The following is a 22,422-nucleotide window of genomic DNA, read 5'->3' on the forward strand; positions in this document are numbered from 1 at the left end:
AAAGTTGCGATTTTCTAGGCTGATATGGCTAGGAACTATACTCTCATTCCTGCGTAATAATCAAGAAACTTTGCTGCCGTACCATGAGTCCAGCAGGCGTAATGATATGACGCAGCGCCTAAAATAGGCTAACTTCCGTCAACATAACCAACGTGACAACCTGCTTGCCGGCTGAAACTACACAAACTTAGTCCCGGTCACGTTGGAAGTTACCGAGCTGGGGACTATTTTCAGGCGCTGATCATATCATTACGCCTGCTGGACTCATGGTACGGCAGCAAAGTTTCTTGATTATTACGCAGGAATGAGAGTATAGTTCCTAGCCATATCAGCCTAGAAAATTGCAACTTTTCATTTTCCGTCGGTACACGATGTAACTACAGAAGAGTCAAGTTTTAAATAGGAAAAATATCGAGACTCTTTGGTCATTTTTTTGAGAGAGATGCTAATGGTCTTGTCCGATTCAATGATCTATGCTAAGCTATGCTAAAAGTGGTACCGCCAGACCCGGAGTTCGGCTGAATGGATTCGAAAATGGTGTTTTCGAAAATGAGCCTATTTCCAAAAAAAAGTGGAGTATCCCTTTAAAAATGTCTGTACAGTAAGTTTGATCATTTAGATTTTATATATAAATAGCAAAAAGGTCTAACAACAAAAAACCATCTATGCCACTATAAGGCTTTAAAAAAAGAGTAAAGTACAAAAGGCTTTTTTCAGCAATAATGAGATATACCTTCCCATGGACTTGTTCACCTAAATCTCGGCCTTACAACTGAATCTATTGAGTGGCTCTGTGGGTACATGACGTTGAGGTGATGCTGTGTGCTTTCAAGTGCAGCCAAGTGTGGCATTATTGTGAATGTTGCTGCTATATTCGGTTCTTGTTAGTGTCATGCATACCACTGGATGACCAGGAAAGATTTTTTGTTGAGAATCCACTTTTATGGCTCTCATGAAGTCAGGTGGCCCATGGTACATTTCTGAATTTTGTGAACAAAAATCTTTCTGGAAAAACACGGAACGATTCCATCTAAGGCAAGTTTGATGAGAACCCATTTGCAGTTTATTTACAAAATCGTAAACAAATACAAAAATAAACAAAGACGTGACTTGACGATAAACATGAACAAAACATGAACTTAAACACACCAACAGTAGTAACAGGGAACAAAGCTAGGCAAAAGAACAATGGGAACATGACATTGACTAATGACTTAAGACACACCTGAAAGTAATCAACCAATGAACCAATAACAAAACAGAACAGAGAAACTCATGAACTCATGACAGCATCTTTTTATTTTGCATATGACAGGACCATATAAGGAGCAAGGGAAACACATGACAAAAACAGGAACATGACAATAGGAAAACTTCAAAACAAAAGACATGAAAACATGGACAATATTAAACAAAACCACAACCAATCGTGATACATGATATGATGGAGCGCTGGAGTGACCATCTATGAAGCAGCTTACTGGACGAAAGTACAGAAAACAGCATGTGAGGGGAAAAAAGTCTCAATCTGCATGAGATTAAATTCACAATTAAAACATTTACATATTGGTACATTTTAGATCTGATTTGATTAAAGTGGTACTTAGCCTGAATTGAGAACCACAGTAAAAGATAACATCTGCGTAGTCTGCTTGAATATACTAAAAATGAGAGTACAGAGTGTGAAATGCATACAATAGGTGTGTTCGACTTCGACTTTGACTGCGGCTGGATGTAACCGATTAGTGAGAGTTGACGTTTGCAGTCGGTGAAGAGCTGAAAACGGAGACGTGAAGTCGGACACTTTCTGCTTCCCGTAGTGACGCTCGCGCTGTGTTTGCATACTTTACCACAGCTGAAGTGAAATCAATGCAATATTTGTCAAATTCAAAGACTTTTCAGAGACGTTTTCATTCAATACTTTAAGTACTGCTCAACATAAGCCTATACTATTTAAATACAAATGAAGTGGGGTCTACGTTGTTTTATCAGTTTCATTATGATTATATAGCATTACGACATGAAAAGAGATTTTACTGTTATAAAAAAAAACATATCTCTAAGCATTAGTGGAACTGAAGGTGTCAGAATAAACATGAAACACACGTGATCGTTGTCATGCGGTGGATTCGGCCAATAGTGGAACGGTTGTGTCGTCATTAGAGCTTGTGAGCCGCTCTTGAGAAGCTGCGCCGGCTGAGTCAGCCGACTGCTCTTGAATCACTCTTGCGGTACTTTGATGCCATACGTCACAGTGACATGGTGTCAGCATCGTCTCAAGTCAAACAAAATTTCTAACCGGCTTCAAGTCAGACGCTGATCAGTCTGCACAGAGCTGCAAGTCAAACAAGCCTTTTGACAGGAGCCTTAAACATTTACCCCTTCTAACCAGCAGTGTAATGACTAATCATCAACACCATGGCATTAAATCCATCACCCTGGTCTTTCTATTTATCCACCTAGAATACCAAAGGGATGCTGAGTGCCATGAGATTGCCCTAACAAATTAGAGCATGTTTGCCCTGCTTGGCTGATCTGCAAATCTGAGAACAATTTACTATTGCTCAAGACAGGATACTGGTGGCAGGGGCCGATCAATAGCGTATGGCTGACCAGCAGATCAGTAACAATTAGGAAGTAATTTGAGTTGCGCCTCCTTAAATGTAACATTACTCACATTATTCTATTGGGAACGAAGAACTGATAAGACAAACACTGAATCACTGTGATAGTGAGAAAAAAAACAAAAAAAAAACAGCAGTAAGCCTTCAGACACACTTAGTGCTTGGCAAATGATAGACATTTGGCTTCCAAAAATGGAAATGAGATTATGTGTATCATCAGACCACAGAAATGTATGGAAATTAAAGTAAAGAAGATTCACAAGTCGATTTTCTAAAGCCCCTTTCATACAGCGTGTTGATCCCGGAAAATTGGCATAAAATTTCCAGAGTGCCTTTTGTGTGAACACAAACACGTCCCGGAATTGAGTCCGGCATCGATCCCGGGATGGGGACCTAGTAACATTGCGGAGACCAGTCCCAGAACGCGCCCTGTCTGAACAAAAGGCAGGATCAATGCCGCAAAGGGCTGTGGCGTGGTGATGACGCTGAAGCTGAGATCTTTCACCAGCTTAGTGAAATGGTACGTGATGCACTAATTTATGATCGAATCAGAAAAGAATATGCACAAGCATAAGACGCTGCAGAGACATTACACATCACATCAGTGTCACATGTCTTTACGGAATCTTTACGGGATGTGTGAATGCACTGTACGCACAGATTCCGGAAAATCACTGGCAGTGTGAATGAACTAAAATCAAATTATCCCTGGACAAATACCAGGACACATTATCAGTGTATTTTCCGGAATCTCTGTATGAAAGGGGCTTAATTTGCCTCAAATATAAAACAAATACTTTTATTAAGTATTTAAAGAAAGGAGTACAAAATATATTGGCTAAAGCCATACTGCATTAACTAATATAATAATGAAGTAAATTAAAGTAAAATAAAATACTGCCAAACCTGTTTTTCTGCATCACTATATACAGTAGGTATTAGAGCATGACCCCTATTTAGAAAAGCCAGTCATGTTCAAGAACAGTCAACTTCAGGTCTGTGGGGTAGAAATATGACCGGAGCTAACTTGAGTCGTGCCTCATGAGAAAGCCAAGGTTTATTGTACAGTAGGACTGTCTAAATCACGTCAACTAACCACTGGGGTACCTCAGGGTTCAGTGCACAGCCCCCTTCTCTTATATACACAATTTCACTATGTTCAATGTTCAATTTATTTATAAAGCACATAATAATACAACAGAAGTTGACCACAGTGCTGTACAAAGGGTAAGATAACAATCATAAAAACACATTTAAATTCTAAACATTACCATAGACAACCTCATAATCTAAACGGCATTAATAATAACCTATTACACCACTAGCACAGCACTCATGAATGATCAAATGCCAAAGTGAAAAAGTAAGCTTTTAAATGTCGTTTAAACTCTGTAAGAGAGGAACATTCTCTGATATAAGGAGGTAAACTATTCCACAGCTTGGGAGCAGCGGATGCAAAAGAGCGATCTCATCTCATTTTCCTATACGTCCGCGGGACTAGCAAGAGGTTTAATGACTCGGAGCGCAGTGCTCTCTTTGGTTTATTCACCTGGATTAGATCAGCTATATATGTCGGAGCACTACCATGTAGGGCCTTAAAAACAAATAAAAGTATCTTAAAATTAATCCTGTAGAAAACCGGCAACCAGTGTAGTTCTCTTAATACAGGGCTAATATGCTCATTTTTCCGAGTGCCTGTCAATAACCTTGCGGCTAGTTGCAGTCTGTTTAAGCTTTTATGTTGAATACCATAATACAATGCATTACCATAGTCCAATCTTGAGAAAATAAATGCATGAACTATCTTTTCCAGGTCCTTCCGTGACACAAAGGACTTAATTTTAGCGATTAATCTTAACTGGAAAAAAATCATTTTGACTACTTGATTTATCTGTTCATCAAATTTCAGTGCACTATCGCAGATTATACCTAAGTTTTTTACTTGATGTCTCAGATAAGAGAATAGTGTGCCCAATTTAATTTTAGATGTATCAGAGGACTCTGAGGGCCCAAATAAAATCATTTCAGTTTTTGATTCATTTAGACACAAAAAATTTGCAGACATCCACCTTTTAATCTCCCCAAGACACTCTGCCAGCTGTTCAACAGCAGCAGGGACAGTTGGTTTTAAGGGTAGATACAACTGAGTATCATCTGCGTAGCAGTGAAAAGAGACGTCATATTTACTCATGATCTGACCTAAAGGAAGCATATAAAGAGAAAAAAAGACTGGTGCTAAAATAGATCCTTGTGGAATACCGCATGATAAAGGCGCTGAGCTCGATGTACAGTCTCCCATTTGCACTGAAAAACGTCTATTTTGGAAGTAGGACTTAATCCAATCTAAGACAATGCCTCGAATACCTACATAGTTTTCTAAGCGTGAAATTAAAATATTGTGGTCAATTGTGTCAAACGCTGCTGTAAGATCTAATAGTAGAAGTAAGGTCACGTCCCCAGTGTCTGTGGCCATAAAAACGTCGTTAAATACTTTTGTTGTACTATGTTGTTTTTTGAACCCTGACTGAAAAACTTCACCGATAGTATTGTCATTAAGGAAAGACTCAAGTTGGATAAAGACTCAAGTTGGGAAGCTTTGAGATTGGTCTATAATTGCACAGCACACTCTTATCTAAGTTTGTATTTTTCAGCAACAGATGCACTATAGCATGTTTACAATAAGTTGGAACAATTCCAGACAATAGACTCTTATTAATTATTGATAATACAAATGGACCAATCAGTTCAAAAACTTTCTTAAATAGTAATGTAGGAACAATATCTTGCGAAGAGACTGTCGGCTTTAACTTACAAACAATATCTAAAAGTGTGGATAAGGAAATAGGCTCAAAATCAGACAACACAGCATGAGTTACAGGTATATCCATAGGCTCATATGAACACTGTTGTATATTCCTTCGGATGTACGATATACGTCCGACAAAGAACTCCAAAAGATTCTCACATAAATCCATAGGATTAACTCCAGGGACCTCTAATCTAGGGTTTAGAAATACATCAATTGTTGAAAAAAGGACTCTTGGGTTATGACAATTCTTCCCGACTATGCCCAAACAATTTTGTTTTTCTGATCTTTGTTTTGATTCCCACCTCGTGTCTTTTATTTTGAAAGTTATTGTCTCTCTTGTCTATGGTGGTTCAGTGGAGAGAACTGTTGCCTCACAGCAAGAAGGTCAGCTCACTCAGTTGCTTTGAGTCCAACTGAGACAGCTGTGTGGAGTTTGCATGTTCTCCCTGTATCCACGTGGGTTTCCTCCAGGTGCTCTGGTTTCCCAAAATTCCAAAGACATGCAGGTTAGGATTGGATTGGTTGCTGCATAAGTTTACACTCAGTGCTGGCTTGCATTAGGAAGCATATCACACAACACTGAAGTCTGATTAATTGAAGTTGAAGGACAGCTATGCTGCAGCCAAAACTTTATCTTAAACATTAATAAATGAACATTAATATTCTAGTGTTCCTTACAAAAATAAGCAAGAAGTCAAGAAGGTTTTTAACACTAGGGACCCAATGAAATCAGATTCAAACTAAACTATTAATATGCCCCCTGTGTTCCAAGACAGGCTCTCTTGAGCACATCTTGAGCAGCTGCTCCTGGGCCCTGAGCGATGGCCGTTATCGCTGAAGACACGATCGAGTCCTCAAGACCATAGCTGAGGCAATCAGTAAGGGGATCACGAGAGCAGATGCACCAACACTACAGCCAGGGTGATTGCATTCATGAAGGAGGGAGAGCAGCCCATGAGGAAAAAACAACCCTGTTGGCTTACTCTACAGAGCACAATCTAAATTTCTATAATTAATTATTTCACACAGAGAGTGAGGGCGGGGCCTTGATTTCGTGGCTTTACTTCCTGCTCACTACTGCGCAGGTCTGGTCCCGAAATCGCTACTGCGCAGACTCAAGCCCCAAGATGTCAGCGCCATATCGGGACACTGGCGGCTTCACTTCTCACCAATGGAAGAGAGCGAAGGGGCGTCATCCATATTTTTTTACAGTCTATGGTGAGACAGTGGACCTGGATATGCAGCTGAAAATTCCAGCACACATCCCCCAGACCAGGATGATGTCTGGTCTATGAAACAGCTTATCCTACTGGAGCTAACTGTGCCTTGGGAGGAGAGAATGGAAGAGGCGCAGGAGAGAAAGAAGGAGAACTATGAGGGACTGCTGCATGGAGGCCTGCCGATGTAATGGATGGGAAACCAGGTGCATGCCAGTGGAGGTGGGTTGCCGAGGATTTGCAGGCTATTCCCTCAACAAGTCTTTTGGACTGCTGGGAATAACTGGTGCAAGCAGGAGAAGAGCCATCAGCAACAGCATGGAGGCTTCAGAGTGGGCATCAAGATGGCTATGGTTGAAAAGGGGTAACGCGTGGGACCGCAAAATGCCACTTGGACACAGACAGATGTTTGATCAACCTCGGTCAGGTCGCCTGAAGAGGGTGTCTGTTGAAAGACCCGAAACACTCATTGACGCCACGAAACAACACTGATGATGTGTTTGTGCATCAGAGGTTGTATGAATAACTGAAAAAACGAAGGGCCCTATAATACACTTGGTGCAATGCAGCGCCAGGCGCGACGCAAGTGTTTTTTTGCTAGTTTCATGTTGTTTAAATAGCAAATGCATTTGCGCCCATTTGTGCGCCCATGCGCTGGTCTGAAAACGAGGTGTGTTCAGGCGCACTGTGGTAACTGAGCTACTGTATTTTTATTTTTTTTATTTAAAGGGCGCATTAGTAATGTGTGCCTATAGGTGGGTCCACAACGCGCGTATACTCTGCTTATTACACACACAGGGACGTGCAGCAGAGCACAAACATTTTTAAATATGATTAAAAATGTATGATTAAAATGTAAAAGATTATTATTGTGTACATAAAGATATGGTGGAATCCTTTAACTTCGCGCCCGAGCAGATCCTTTTCCTCTCTGGAGAAGCGTTCAGTTTTACCGCTTGCAAATTCCACCATTTAAAAAGCGAATCCACCATGGCGCGAGCGCAACTGGCTTTTAAAGGGAATGGGAGATGAGACTCTGATTGGTTTATTGCACGTTACGCCCAAAACACACCCATTACTCATTAAGATAATAGGGACAACCCTTTTAGACCGTCGTTAAACTATAGCAAAAGTGTCACAAAGCAATTTTTTTCCATTCTATATTTTTAAATTCAATGTGAATTAAAAAAACACACACATTCTAAACTTAATCCAAGTTGCCACATTAAATTCTTTTTGGACTCTCTCCAATAGTTACCAGTTGCATCAAATTCAAGGGTCTTTTATTCAGTAGCACGCCTGGAACACAACCAGCACAAAACCATTTTGGGGAGATTGAGGAACATTTCAGTGCAGCCATAGACTCTCACTTGTTCTTCTAAACCCAGTCTGTCTCAACCTGCTGCTGGACTCACAATTCGCACTGATGTACACATATTAATTGGTTGGTTGGAGCAGGAACACACTGTCACATCATAGTTAGTAGTCATTAAACAGTTCTGGAGCATCTGGACTGTGCCTAGATTTCATTTGCCAATCTGGGCAGAATAACAAATAATATATGCGCACATGGAAAAACACACAGGAGTGTGATTTGTTGTATAACAGATGAATTAATATGCACTGCTATTCAACATCATATTTTAATCTACAATGAGAAGTCTTGTGCAGCAATATACAGTATATTAAGCAATAGGTTAGCATGTAAAATATAAGCTTACTTAATGTGCACCTAATAAAATATTATGCTAAAAATATCACCAGTAAAGGAGATTATGCACGTTACACAAGCTTGTTTTGACAGTTACAATAAAACATGTTGATAAGTGAATAGCATAGTTTATATGTAATGTTTATGCTATCACTTCATTGTTTTGTTTTATGACCAGGCTTCATGCATTAGCACTTTTGATCTAAAGCCTCATGCAGAGTTCAGCACCTCTGGATATGTTAAACCAGACTGAAAACAAGGTCATAACAAAGAGAGAGAGAGAGAGAGAGAGAGAGAGAGAGAGAGAGAGAGAGAGAGAGAGAGAGAGAGAGAGAGACATCAAATGCAAATAGCAATGACTAAGTAAGTCTGTTACTGTTACGAACTGCTCTGAGACTCAAAGGTTGAGGATCCAAATGCAGTATTTATTGAACATAGTAATCCAAAGACGTAATCCAAAGTACAGGCAAGGTCAAACACAGGCAGGCAGTCCATACAAATAAACACAAGGCAGGGAACACAGGCAAAAGAGTAATCCACGGAACAGGCAAGAAATCCAAAAACCAAGAGACATGAAACCAGGAAACAATGCTCGGAACTGAAGTGTAAAGGCCCTTGCACACTGAGTCCGAAATTCGCGTCCGAAATTTTCGCACGTTACAAAATAAATACGACCTCACGTTATGTCAATCACGCTTGTACACTGCCTCCGAAACTTTCGTCCATCAAAAAAATAATCGAATCAGGTTCAATTTTCTGCGTTTTTCGCATCGGTAGCAAGCATTTTGAATGGTGTTTTGACAATTCAAAGAACCACCAAATCACGAAAGCGAAAAAACGCATGCGATAATTTCGGACTCAGTGTGCAAGGGCCTTAACACTAAACAAGACTTTGCAGATAATGAATGAGAATGCCAGGCTTATATGGGGTGAGCTAAACAAGATAATGATACACAGGTGAATGTGATAATGAATGAAGAGTCCGGGCAGTGAGTTATGGGAAATGTAGTTTGTGAGGGAATGCCAATAGTCTGATGGTGACCGTTACAGTTACAAAGCAGACTGTAACGCAGTTAGATGTGTTGGGAAGAAGGAGGCGGGAACCGGCGAACGTTCAACACACAATTTAATAATAAAATAAACAAATACAAAACGAAAGTAAAAGACAGCAGCCCCTCACGGACGACTGCTGTCATATATAATAAAACATAAAACACAACACAAGTCCAGGCCTGTTCCTCTCTCGATCTTCACTGTCGTCGCTCCTCCTTTATGCTTCCGCTCCTCCGTGAGAGATACGAGAGGTGTCGCTCATTATCAATCGTACCACCGGCCTTGCGCCGTTATCTCACGGCCCTCACGGTGCTCGCCACACAGACCAGAGCTTTTATCATAAAAATAGTCCAGCTGATTAAAGACATAAGCATATTTGTCCTAGATTTCTCAGTTCCTACCTTGAAGACAGTGTTGGGTAGTTTATTAATATGTAATAAAAGCAGTGTTAATTAATGCACTTAAAATTGACTGTTTTTTAGACTGCCACTTTGTTTTGATGCGGTTTAGGGAATATGTTCCTCTTTGCTATTTTTTTAAATCAAAACATTATAGAAATCTTCTTGTGCAGGATTTCATGGGAGATTAAAGTAACGCGATTAAATTACCTAAATCTACCCAATCTTAATCTAATCTATCCAACATAGCTGGAAGACAGAAACAAATGGTTTGCATTGTGGGATCCTCAATTAGGGATGGATACACAAACACATACATTTTACTAAGAGGCTGAATAATGAGCTTTTAAAAAATATGCACACGTGTCAAGCCTGGAACCCTATTTGAATCAAATGTATTCATTTACATACTCATTTAATTTTGTTTGGAAGAAATGGCACGTGCTACTGTAATTACTGCAATACTCAATGCACACTGTTCATACAATGCTGATAGACAAATGAGAAAGAGAGAGAAGGGGAGAGAGAGAGAAATAATTCATTTTTCATTCGGTATTCAAGAGATGGAATACAATACTCCAGACCACTGCAAGCCATGATAAACTCAAAGTTTTTTTTTTTTATGTGTGTGGCATTTTAAGCACAGAATTAACGTTGTCTCCCCCACTCAGTAGCCTAACTCCAGTAAACATAATAAAACCAAAAACTAGTCTGGATTCACCTGTCAAAACAAACACAGTCTCTGTGACAAGATGCAGAAGAGATGATGCAAAATTACTGGCAACAGGACTGCTGGATAACCTTTATTTCCCATAAGCTCTATTTGCCAAGACTTAAAAGCATAAACAATATTTGCCAAAACTAAAAGGCATAAAAAAAAAGTGCAAATAAAGATAAACTATGATGAATGGGCAATTACTAGCTAAGAAAATTACTTTTGCTAATTTAGTTCAGTTGGTTTATACGGTGAAGCATCAATTTAGTTTTCACTGCTTTCAAAATGTAATTCCACTTTCCACTTTCCTTTAGAAGGCTTAATACATTTTATATCCATGTTTAATTAGTAAACATCTTGTTTAGAGTAAAAATGTGCATATTTTCTCAGCAATATTCTGACGGAATTGTGTAAAAATGTTAAGCACATGAATCTTTAATGAGAGAACTGCTGAAGACAAATGCTTATGTCAATTTGAGATCAAATGTTTGCTTCAGTTAACAAAAGCATATTGATCTTGTGACTGCTTGACTGCTGAATCAGATAGGCATCATTCATTTAAGGGTATAATTATTTTATTGGGTTTTATGATTATTCTTTAAACTTTCTAGGATCTGCCGTTGATTCTAGTAATCTCACATGCTCTTATATCTTACATGAATAAAGTATTATACATACATCCTTGAAGAAAGGGCTTCAAAATAAGCATTAAAGACAATATGAAATATAGCATAAAGTCATACTAAGTGATAACATACAACTATAATAATAAATCTTACGGGATTACATCTAACCCTGAAATTCATCAAGATGCTTCAGAACTATTCTATAAATTATTCATAAAGAAAATTACAAATCTATTTGTGCCAAACAGGGGCCTCCATGGGATTCTGTTTCACCACTTAGGCCAAAAAAGTGATCTTGACATGCATATGTGATGGTAATATTTTGCACAAAATGTTGGATAAAACGTCCTCTGCCGGCAGAACCCCGTTTTTAAAATTATAGCACTATGTCCTTGGCATGGCTATCAGCCCTAAACATCGCTCATTGTTAAAGGGCAAGTCGCATATTTCTGTCAAAATAAATGTCAGTGGAGGCACATTTATTGTCTCTGATAAGATTAAGTCATGTATAGGAACATAATCCTGTGCTGATAATATACACTAATGACATACTCAATCAAACACCCTGGGTTTCCTGCAAACAAGGACAAAAATAGAATAGAAAGGGACAAAAAAGAACAGTTACCAAAAACAGGCTCAACCCAGACAGTAGACTAACACTACTTTCCAAATGGCACGCATGATGCCAAAGTACGGGACTACAAAGGGAAGAATAATCATTGCTGATCCCAAACCACTTCAAAGGGCACTTTGATATGAATGCTTTCATAGGTTTCAACTGATGGACACCTTGAGAAACTCTCTGCCTGCATCACTATGCTGTAAATCCCTTTGTATTTCTAATAGAGAAGATTTCTAATATACACTTCATGTTTGTCACGATAATGTTTAGTTCTATGGACTCTTATTTTGATATCCTGTTCTGTTTCCTTTAGTTCCTGATTTAGTCACTGTTTAGTTTCAGTGTCCTTGGTTTCTGATTGTGTCCCTATGGTTACTTATAGTTATCAGCTGGGTCGTTTTTTAGTTCCTTGTTATAGGCTATACTCCCTGTTAAATTTTGTCCTCTATTGGTTATTGTCTTATGTAATGTGTTGTGTTACTTCTGTGTTCATCATTAAAGTCTAGTTCATGCGTGTTGCTTATCCTCCCCAGAACGTTACAATTTTAAGGTGTTACGGTAACACTTTATTTTCCAGTGTCCTTTTTTAAGGTGTCCGTGTTGCAATGCAATTATACATTTAATAATAATTAACTACATGTACTTACTATAGAGTTAGGGTAGGATTAGGTTTTGGTTGAGGTACTTACCTTAAAGGTTAAGGTTAGGGTGTGGTTCACAACTGGTGTTACAGTTGCCCTTGACAGATTAAAGGGGTGATGAACTGAGAAATACAATTTCCCTTGATCTTTTGACATATAAGAGGTCACTATACTATAAGAAATATCCACAGCTTTTATTGAAAACAACTCATTTCGGATTTTGTCTCAGTGTGACGTCATAGTGCACCGAAAGACCGCCTCTGCAGAAGATCAACGCCCACTTCATTGCCTCTTTAGCCTTGAACTTTATTTTTAAGTTGAAGTTCGTTAAAACCAGATCGTGTCAGTAGGCGCGTTTCCATTACAAATTAGCGCAAAACTTTAGCGATTTTTTCTAAATGTCGACAAAAAGCTATTGCTAAATGACGTGTTTCCATTAACTGATGTTATGCGACTAAAACTTAATTTTTCCTCTCGCGATAAGTAAAATCATTCCAAAAACCATGGCAACGGATGTTGGTAGGATTATGTACTATATCCCAGCCACTGCACTAGCCATTATTATTAATCGAAGGAGATGTATGTGTGTTTTCCAAGCATTAATGGTAAGGAACGACCCTTATTATACTTGTGAGCGGCACATATGAGGTGTTTCTGGGTGTTTCTCCCACATATCTGCTTCGAGGTCTTGATTGTGGCATTTATTTGAGGTTTAGAATCCATTATTCCTGTAATTCTTCTGTCTTATATGAGTTTAATAAAGAACTCTGTGTCGTATTCTGTCCAAACACACCGCGTCATTACGTCAGGTGACCTGTAAATGCGCAAAAACTGTTTCCATTGCAGTTTTGCGAAATATTTCTTTTTTGAATTGCCTGAAAAACCACCTTATGCGAGCGTAAAAACTTTTTTGCGATAAATGGGAGTTTTTGCGAAATTGACGTGTTTCCATTGGTCGTGTTTTCAATTCGCAACATCAATTTGCGCAATTTGAAGGGTAATGGAAACGCGGCTAGTAAGACTCTGTTCATTTGTTTGCTTTGTTTTACTGCCGATTTTATTTTGTTTTTAAACAACTCTAAGTTCGACATAGGCTTTTTAAAGAGACTGAAAATAAAAGAGGATTACGTGCTGAGGCTACTGGATCCGACGGTAACTTTAAATTGGAGAGCATATTCATTTTAGACAGCAGAAGCAAAGTATTGAACCGTGTTTTATACAAAATGCCTTGTCAGAAAAAGGGTCATCCCTTGTGCAACTGTCCTCTGTTGCAGTCCCCCCTGGTCTTCCTTAAGTCCATCATTCAGATGAAATGTATGCAAGAACGCGTGAGAACGATTATTGCGGAGTTACTGACAGCTTACACAGCAACCTGTCTGAAAGCACACGTCCTGACAGAGGGCCACAATCTTAACCTTTCTGACCTCATGGGACACCATGAATGATTCATGGGACACACCACACAAATTTTGCTGACACTTGGCCTTATGTTACCTGCGGGTAGGAAAGAGATGTACTGATGTTGGACATTTTTCTAAGAGCTAAAAGCCTTCACTCGCTCCCTACGGCTTTGTGAGACAGATTGAAAAAAAGCGCTCTGAAGTCTGGGTTGCTTTTAGAACAGTGATTGTGTTGTTTGCGTGGCAGATCGGCCATTGTGGACCGGGTCCCTGTTGAGCCGGATCAGTTACTTGTGGTTCATGTGTGTTTCTAAGGGCTAGAAAAGCAAAGTTGCTTGAAATGCAAATTGATATGGTTAGGCTCTGGGCAGCTGTGAAGACGGTTCGGATGTTAGAATACGTTAATGTTCATTGGCGCTGCTATTGTGGAACTCGTGAAAGAAAGTGAATGATACACCACATTAGCCCAACAGCCCAGAGAAAATAAGACAGCATTTTTTCATTAAAGCTGAGATGAGGAAAAACAAGAAGAATATGCTGCATCTGCGACTTCACTTTGTCAAGCGACATCAGGACTGCATGAGCATGCAAACAAACAATATTTGAAAAATGTATTTTTTGAGGGACTGTGCTTTCTTTCTAAAGACCAAAAAAGTCTAGTTACTTGACTAGTAAACAAAGTCTGAGCTTCCACATTCTGTCAATTTTATCATGAAATTCAAACAATGGGCCTCATTCATGAAACACTTGCAAAACAAATTTTGTGTGTAAATCATTCGTAAAAGCCGTTCTGATATAAATTTTTGATGAAAAAGTTTGTTTTTTAAAACAGGTATTGGTCTGAAAGAAATTTACACCTGCTCCCTACCACATGTAAATTGTGTGTAAAACATTAGAACATTTTCAGTTTTTCTTTCTGGTGACACTGAATTTTGATGCACTATGTACCATAATAATATTTCACGAGTTTGTTTGCCCTGTTTTTTTTTATTATTATTATTTTCTTTGGGGTTTTATTGTAGCTGAGAGTTGAAAACTGTTCAACTAGTGCTTGTCACTGTCACTTTTCATCCAGCCGTCCAATCACAGTGGAGGATGGGCTGGGCAAATACCTCACTGACCAATCATATACTCGTACAACAACTGAACAACAATGGAGTTATTATTGCTGCCTGGTTACTGCATTTTATATTCAGTAATATTCTGCAAAATAGGATACTAGTGACACATTACTGACTGGCATATTCTGTATCGCCACCAGCTGGCCATTTTGAGAAGAGCGCCTGGCTTTTTTTTTAGCTTTTTTAAAATGCTTTGGCAGACACATGTTCATTGAAAATGTATTGTTAGGCATTTGGCCAATTAGTCTCATTAGCATGATGCAATATACTGGAGCCAAACCTGAGAAGGGAATCCTGAAGATTCCACGGCGTTCCTGGACACGTAAATTACGTTTCTGTAATTCATAGATGGGGATTATGCTAATTGCGAATGAGCGTTCACACCCGCCCTATTTACGAATGATTGGAATTCATTAACATACACACATTTAAATATCAAATCTGATGTTTACGAAGCGCTTGCAAATTCGTAGGAGAGTTTTCGGGAAGGTCCATTTTACGTGCAAATTACTCCAAATTGACTCCATATTTACGAGAGTTTCATGAATGAGGCCCAATAAACGTTTTGACGTTCTTTAATGTGGCGTGACAGATCGCTGTAGCGCTTCAGTTAAGCGGATAGTCTAAGTGGATAGTCCTCTGTGCTACTAGTTATAACACAAAATAACGTGAATGAACATCAGAAGGTATACTGAATGAAACTGTACAACTTGTGTAAATGTATTGTGTCCTATACTTGTGTTTACACCTATAAAGTGTTTCAACTGCTTGAGAGAGAAAGATGTCAATAAAAATGCTTGCAAACGATGTCACGTAATGTTACATTTACTGACCATAAACGGTATAGTTCTAAATCTAGTGAAAAAAAAAAAAAATCTAAAAAGGAGCATTTTGCTAAATATATGCACTTTATTACATATGTATTACTTATTAACTTAACCTGTTGTCTTCATTATTTAATGTATGTTTGATAACAACCTTAAATTTGATAAGCAGATAAGTGCTGTGGTTAAGTCCTGTTTCTTTCACTTCCGTCTTTTAGCCAAGGTTAAGCCCTTCTTGTCTGCTAGGCACTTTGAGATTGCCATGCATGCATACGTAACATCCAGATTGGACTATTGTAATTCTTTATATATTGGTGCCTCTCAGAAATGCATCACTCGTCCAAAATGCAGCTGCACGCCTCCTCAAAGGGAAGCGTAAATTTGAACACATTACACCAGTTCTGATCTCGCTTCACTGGCTACCGGTTAAATTTAGAATTGATTTTAAAGTTTTGTTATTTGTTTTTAAGTCATTGCAGAACCAGTCTCCACAGTACTTATCTGAATTGCTTCATCCAATCACACAGTCAAGATCACTCAGATCGGGGGACTCTAACTTACTATCTGTCCCTCGAACCAGACTAAAAAATAGGGGTGATCGTGCTTTTGCAGCCTTTGGACCCAAGCTATGGAATAGCTTACCGGCTCACATCAGATCTGCCCAAACTTTGTCAATTTTTAAATCTTCTTTGAAAACGCATTTCTTTTCAATAGCTTTTAATATATCTTGATGTGTGTGTCTTCTGTTTTCTGTGTCTTATGTTTATATTGTATTTGTATCGTATATCTTTTGGCCTTGTTAAGCACTTTGGTCAATGCCAAGTGTCTTTAAATGTGCTATACAAATTGTAATAAATATGTCATATGCTCGCATTTTTTTCAACAATGCTTTGAAGTAGAAACATAATTATTTAATTAAAAAGTTGATGTGAAACTACATACAATTCATATTCCATTTTAATTTGAGTGTTGATTAGTAAATTCATTTGATTATTATTAACGGTTTTCAGCATCACTAGTAATTTTAACTCTTTCCCTGCCAGCTTTTTAAAGTTGCCAGCCATCACCAGCAATATGTCCCCCTGAATATGTTGTTGTATGAATATGTAAACAGTAAATATATACTGTTGAATTTTTGGTGATCATGTTAGCATATTTGTGTGTAAGAAACTTCTATCCGCCCCCTACCGTATAGCAGTGAAAACATGGATTGCTTTCAATGGTCAATGGTGGGAAAAGAGTTCAAGTTAAACCAAACTTATAAAAATAAAGATTTAGCAACCCCATGAGGGTGAGTAAATTGTGACAATTTTGATATCCCTTAGAACTATAGGAATTTAAACAATAGCTAAATATCATCTTAAAAATGTGCTCTGCTCCAGTTGATGTCAGAAAGTCCATTTTAACTTAAGCCAAGAAATGTTTAATAAGCCAACAGACAGACATAGTCTGTCAGACACAGTCATGATCAAAGTTTAATGTACAGTAGCAAATAATTAAAAAGAGAAATATAAAAAGAAACTATTTGCACATCAAGCACGGGGGAAATTGAATTACCTCCTCAAACAGTCTGCTCCAGTAAGTATTAAAACAGACACATCTTGCACAATTCATAAAGCTTTGAAATTGTGAAGTGGAAAGGTTTGAAAAATTCAAACGCAGAATTAATGAAATCCTGTTTTTTGCCAATATCCAGAATATGTTATCGCCGAAATATTACAGGAAGTAGAAAGTATAACATTAAATAATAAAAGTGGAATTTGAGTTGAGGGTTGCACACTTAATATGAAATTCTATCCTACACTCAAAAAATGAATTTTTGCCTCTTGTTAAATTTAATTAATTAAAATAAGTAAAAGTAACACAATTGTTTAATATTTTGTCACAACTTAATTTAATTGTGTTCAATCAACCTAATATATTTAAAACTGAAGTTTACTTAATTAATTTGTGTGAAAACTACATTTTTGTTATCTAACTGGGCAGTGGATCTGTAGTTCCCAGCATGCTTTGCAAGGGACTGCATTAGGAGGGTAAATTTAGGGATTAAAGTGTTATTTTATGTGTTTTTCTGTAAATGGAAAGATGTTGTTAGTTAATGTTAGTGTTTAATATTCACTAATGTTAGAAACTGAGAGGACTTTCTGTAATGTTTTTGAATTTTGTGGTTACCATTATGCAGAAGAGTGGCGACTGTGTTTAGTTTAGGGCTGTGGGCCTCAGTATACTCTATACATGCATTAAACCTCATTTGCAGACCTGCATAAGTAATATTCAATATTACTCTGTAAAAAGTGGTTTTAACTAAACTGAACACTAGTAGCTCCTATCATTGGAAATAACTGTAGAGTCAAATTAACTAAAATTATAATGTTGGCGATTTTAGGCAGGGCAAAAATTAAATGTAGTCAATCTGACAAAACTTTATCTAGCAGGAATGACTAAATGAATTTAAGTTCATACAACAAGATTACAACAAATCATTTCAAACAAATTAGATTTTGTTGGAAAAATGTAATTCATTTTCGTGGAAAAGTTTTCCTTAATTTAATTAAGTTTGTTCAACAGCTTATTTTTTTTAGTGTAGTGCTAGACGAATACTACAGCAGATGCCTTGATTACAATGAATAATGATAGGAGTGCTGGAACAAACTTACCCACCCAATCTATTTCACTGTATGGCAGAAGTTCAGAGCAAAGTATTGACAAGAACATCAGCAGGAAGATGAGAGGCATTCATCTCGCTTTGAGCTGACAGACAGACACTGATCTGACAGGTAAGCTTGCTCCACTGTGAATGTGAGATGCTCGACTACAACGCCCACACTCCATCATTTCAGGCCAAAACATACAGCCGGTTTCTAAGTTTTATTTATGAGTACCAAAAAAAAAAAAAATAATCATGAGGATAAGGATGCAAGAATTATAGCAAAGGAACATGTTGGTGAAGGAATGCCCTGGATATGTATTTTTGCTGTGTATGTTTTGCTTTTGTGAATGTAAAAAAAAGGGGTGCTACAGTAGTACAAAAAGTACTTAAGTACTAAAAGAACAAAATATCAAGCAATGTTTAGCTTCACTATCTCTATACACACACACACACACATGTATATATATATATATATATATATATATAGTATCTCACAAAAGTGAGTATACCCCTCACATTTCAGCAACCATTTTAGTATATATTCTCAAGGGACAATACTTTAGAAATGAAACTTGCATATATTTTAGAGTAGTCAATGTGCTGCTTGTATAGCAGTATATATTTCCTGTCCTCTGAAAATAACTCAACATACAGCCATTATTGTCAAAATAGCTGGCAACAAAAGTGAGTACACCTTAAGTGATAATAGCTGTACATCGTTTAACCATGCAAACCCACATGCCCTATTCATCATGTTCATGTTTTTGTCTGCTTGACAGGACCATCCAAATGTGTGTATCTTGTATTAGAACAGTTAAAATTTGGTGCTTTGAGTACAATTCTCTCATACTGACCACTGGATATTCAACATGGAACCTCATGGCCAAGAACTCTCTAAGGATTTGAGAATTAGAATTGTTGCTCTCCACAAAGATGGCCTTAGGCTAGAAGAAGATCGGTAACACCCTGAAACTGAGTTACAGTACAGGCCAGGGTCATACAGAGGTTTTCCAAGACGGGTTCCACTTGGAACAGGCCTTGCAAGGGTCAATCAAAGTTGAGTCCTCGTGCTGTGCGTCAGGTGCAGAAGCTGGCTTCAAAAAACAGACGCATGAGTGCCGGCAGCATTGCTTTAGAGGTTGCAGAAGCGGAAGGTCATGTTGGCAGTGCTCAGACCATACACCGCACACTACAACAAGTCGGTTTGCATGGCCGTCGTCCCCCTTCTGAAGCTGGCTCACAAGAAAACCTGCAAACAGTTTGCTGAAAGCAACCTGTCCAAGAGCATGAATTACTGGAACCATGTCCTGGGGTCTGATGAGACTAAGATAAACTTGTTTGGCGCAGATGGTGTCCAGCATGTGAGGCGATGCCCTGGTGAGGAGTACCAAGAACATTGTGTCTTGCCTTCAGTCGAGCATGGTTGTGGTAGCATCATGGTCTGGGGCTGCGTGAGTGCTGCTGGTACTGGGGAGTTGCGCTTCACTGAGGAAAACATGGATTCCTACATGTACTGTGACATTCTGAAGCAGAACATGATGCCCTCCCTTCAGAAACTGAGCCGAACGGCATGATAACACACCGCCAAGATAACAACTGCCTTACTGAGGAAGCTGAAGGTGAAGGTGATGGAGTGGCCAAGTATGTCTCCAGACCTGAACCCTATTGAGCACCTGTGGGGCATACTCAAGGAGAAGGAGGAGAACCGCCATGTGTCAAACACCCAGCAGCTCCGTAATGTCATTATGGAGGAGTGGAAGAGGAGGAACAACCTGTGCAGCTCTGGTGAACTCCATGGCCAGGAAGATTAAGGCAGTGCTAGATAACAATGGTCACACTTTGGACACAGTTTTGACATGTTCACTTAGGGTGTACTCACTTTTGTTGCCAGCTATTTTGACACTAATGGCTGTATGTTGAGTTATTTTCAGAGGACAGTAAATATATACTGCTATACAAGCAGCACATTGACATTGACATCCAAGTTTCTTCTATAGTATTGTCCCTTGAAATACTAAAATGGTTGCTGAAATGTGAGGGGTGTACTCACTTTTGTGAGATACTATATATATATATAGATAGATAGATAGATAGATAGATAGATAGATAGATAGATAGATAGATAGATAGATAGATAGATAGATAGATAGATAGATAGATAGATAGATAGATAGATAGATAGATAGATAGATAGACAGACAGATAGAAGTAATGCAGTATAAAATTGCGTTGCTCCCTAAAAAAGTAACTAATTGTATTAGTTACTTTTTATGAAAAGTAATGCACTACGTAACTTTTGTGTTACATTTTCTCACCTGGGCTGGGCTTGCTTGTTTGTTTTTTTGGCAAATTTAAAGATCCTTTCGCACCAAAAATGAAATGAATAAGCCTCAGGCTGAAGGAAATCCAAATTAATTTACAAACCTCTGTGCTGCCATTCTGCATAGAAGAAGAATGGGATGTTTTTAATTAAAATCTAAAGTCATTTTTGCTATTAGTATGGTTGAATTGGATCATTGAAGGTCAGCAGCAAAGACATTGGTTAAAGGGATAGTTCATCCACAAATGAAAACTCTGGCATCACTTACTCATCCTCAAGTTGTTACAGTCTTAAATTAGTTGTTTTTTTTCTTCTGTTAAACACAAAAGATGATATTTTAAAGAATGTTGGTAACCAAACAGTTGACGGTAGCCACTGACTTCCATAGTAGGAAATAAAATATTATGGAAGTCAATGGGGTCCATCAACTGTTTGATTACTTAACAATAGGTAACACTTTGCCATAAGGTCTCATTAGTTCATGTTAGTTATTACACGGCTCTGTGGAATACTTGATTCTGATTGGTCAATCGCGCTATTCCCAGATAACAACCGCTAAAAACACATAACATAGGCTCATCCGGGTTACTGAAGTCAGCCGCGCTATACGCTTTCTAGGAACGGTTTTCTTCGTGAAAGTTTTGCATTTGGTGAGCAAATGAAATATTTAAACTCAGTCAAATCAATATTTTGTGTACAGTTATTTAATTATGCCATCCAGTCTCGAGGACTCACTCTCTCTTGTTTCATACAAACGCAGCTGCTGACATTTTGTGACTATTGTTTTGTACACTGTAATGGATTATAAAATACAAACAGGTACGATTTTAAAACAGTTTAATCTGAAATCAATATCTCTTATGTCCATAATTATTTATGTGGCGAAATGCTGTGTAATAAGTGCTATGACTGTATACCGTATACCGTATCTCTTAAATGTCCGTCTAGTTTGAACTTGCCGTACTAGCAACTTCGCGGAAGCTTTGCTTTTAAAGACCTAATATAATATTTCAACTCAGATCAATATTTCGTCTCTAATTATTTACTTAAGTGGCAAGTAAGCCTGCAGGTAAGCCTCCGCTTTGCGTCGGGGTCCTCTTCACCCTGTCGATGGTTTATTCTGAGAGAACAATGTGGCTGGATGTGCATTATCCCTTACTTAATGCATTAAGTATTTGGTGCTGTGATAAACACCATTGTCAATGTCTGTTTAAAACATTTAAACACTGTTCAGAAACAGAAAGTAGCGCAGATGCTTTGTTTACGGGGTTGCCGGGGTAACGGCTGCATTTATGCTGTTCTGTCAGAGAGGGAATGTGCATTTCTCCTTCACTCGTTCCGCTATGCGCTTCTCATCCATGTTGGGCTTGTTTACATCAGATTGCAGATGCCTCTTTGACGCAGCATACACACTGTGTTATACATTTTAACCGGTTGATGGAAAAGTATTCTTAAAATGCATTCTAAAAATCTGAATAATTCTGTATTTCACTGTATTTTGAAGTGCCCATGATAACAATGCAGTGCATGTTCATTACCATTATATAGTATTAACGTATATAGACACGTCTAACACATGTACATGCAAACACATTATAAAAACACACTTTATTACACACACAAGACAGGCAGAGCGAATTGTTCACTACACCAAGAAAAAAGTTGATGTGACCCTTTAAAAACTATCAACA

General features: G+C 38.3%; 1 protein-coding gene across 2 annotated transcripts in view; it reads right to left on the reverse strand.

Annotated features, from left to right (window-relative positions):
• Positions 1-22,422, reverse strand: part of st6galnac3 (ST6 (alpha-N-acetyl-neuraminyl-2,3-beta-galactosyl-1,3)-N-acetylgalactosaminide alpha-2,6-sialyltransferase 3) — a 109,579-nt gene that overhangs the window by 51,587 nt on the left and 35,570 nt on the right. The window lies entirely within an intron of this gene.

Source organism: Rutilus rutilus, assembly GCF_951802725.1.
Source record: "Rutilus rutilus genome assembly, chromosome: 6".
Classification (NCBI taxonomy): Eukaryota; Metazoa; Chordata; class Actinopteri; order Cypriniformes; family Leuciscidae; genus Rutilus; species Rutilus rutilus.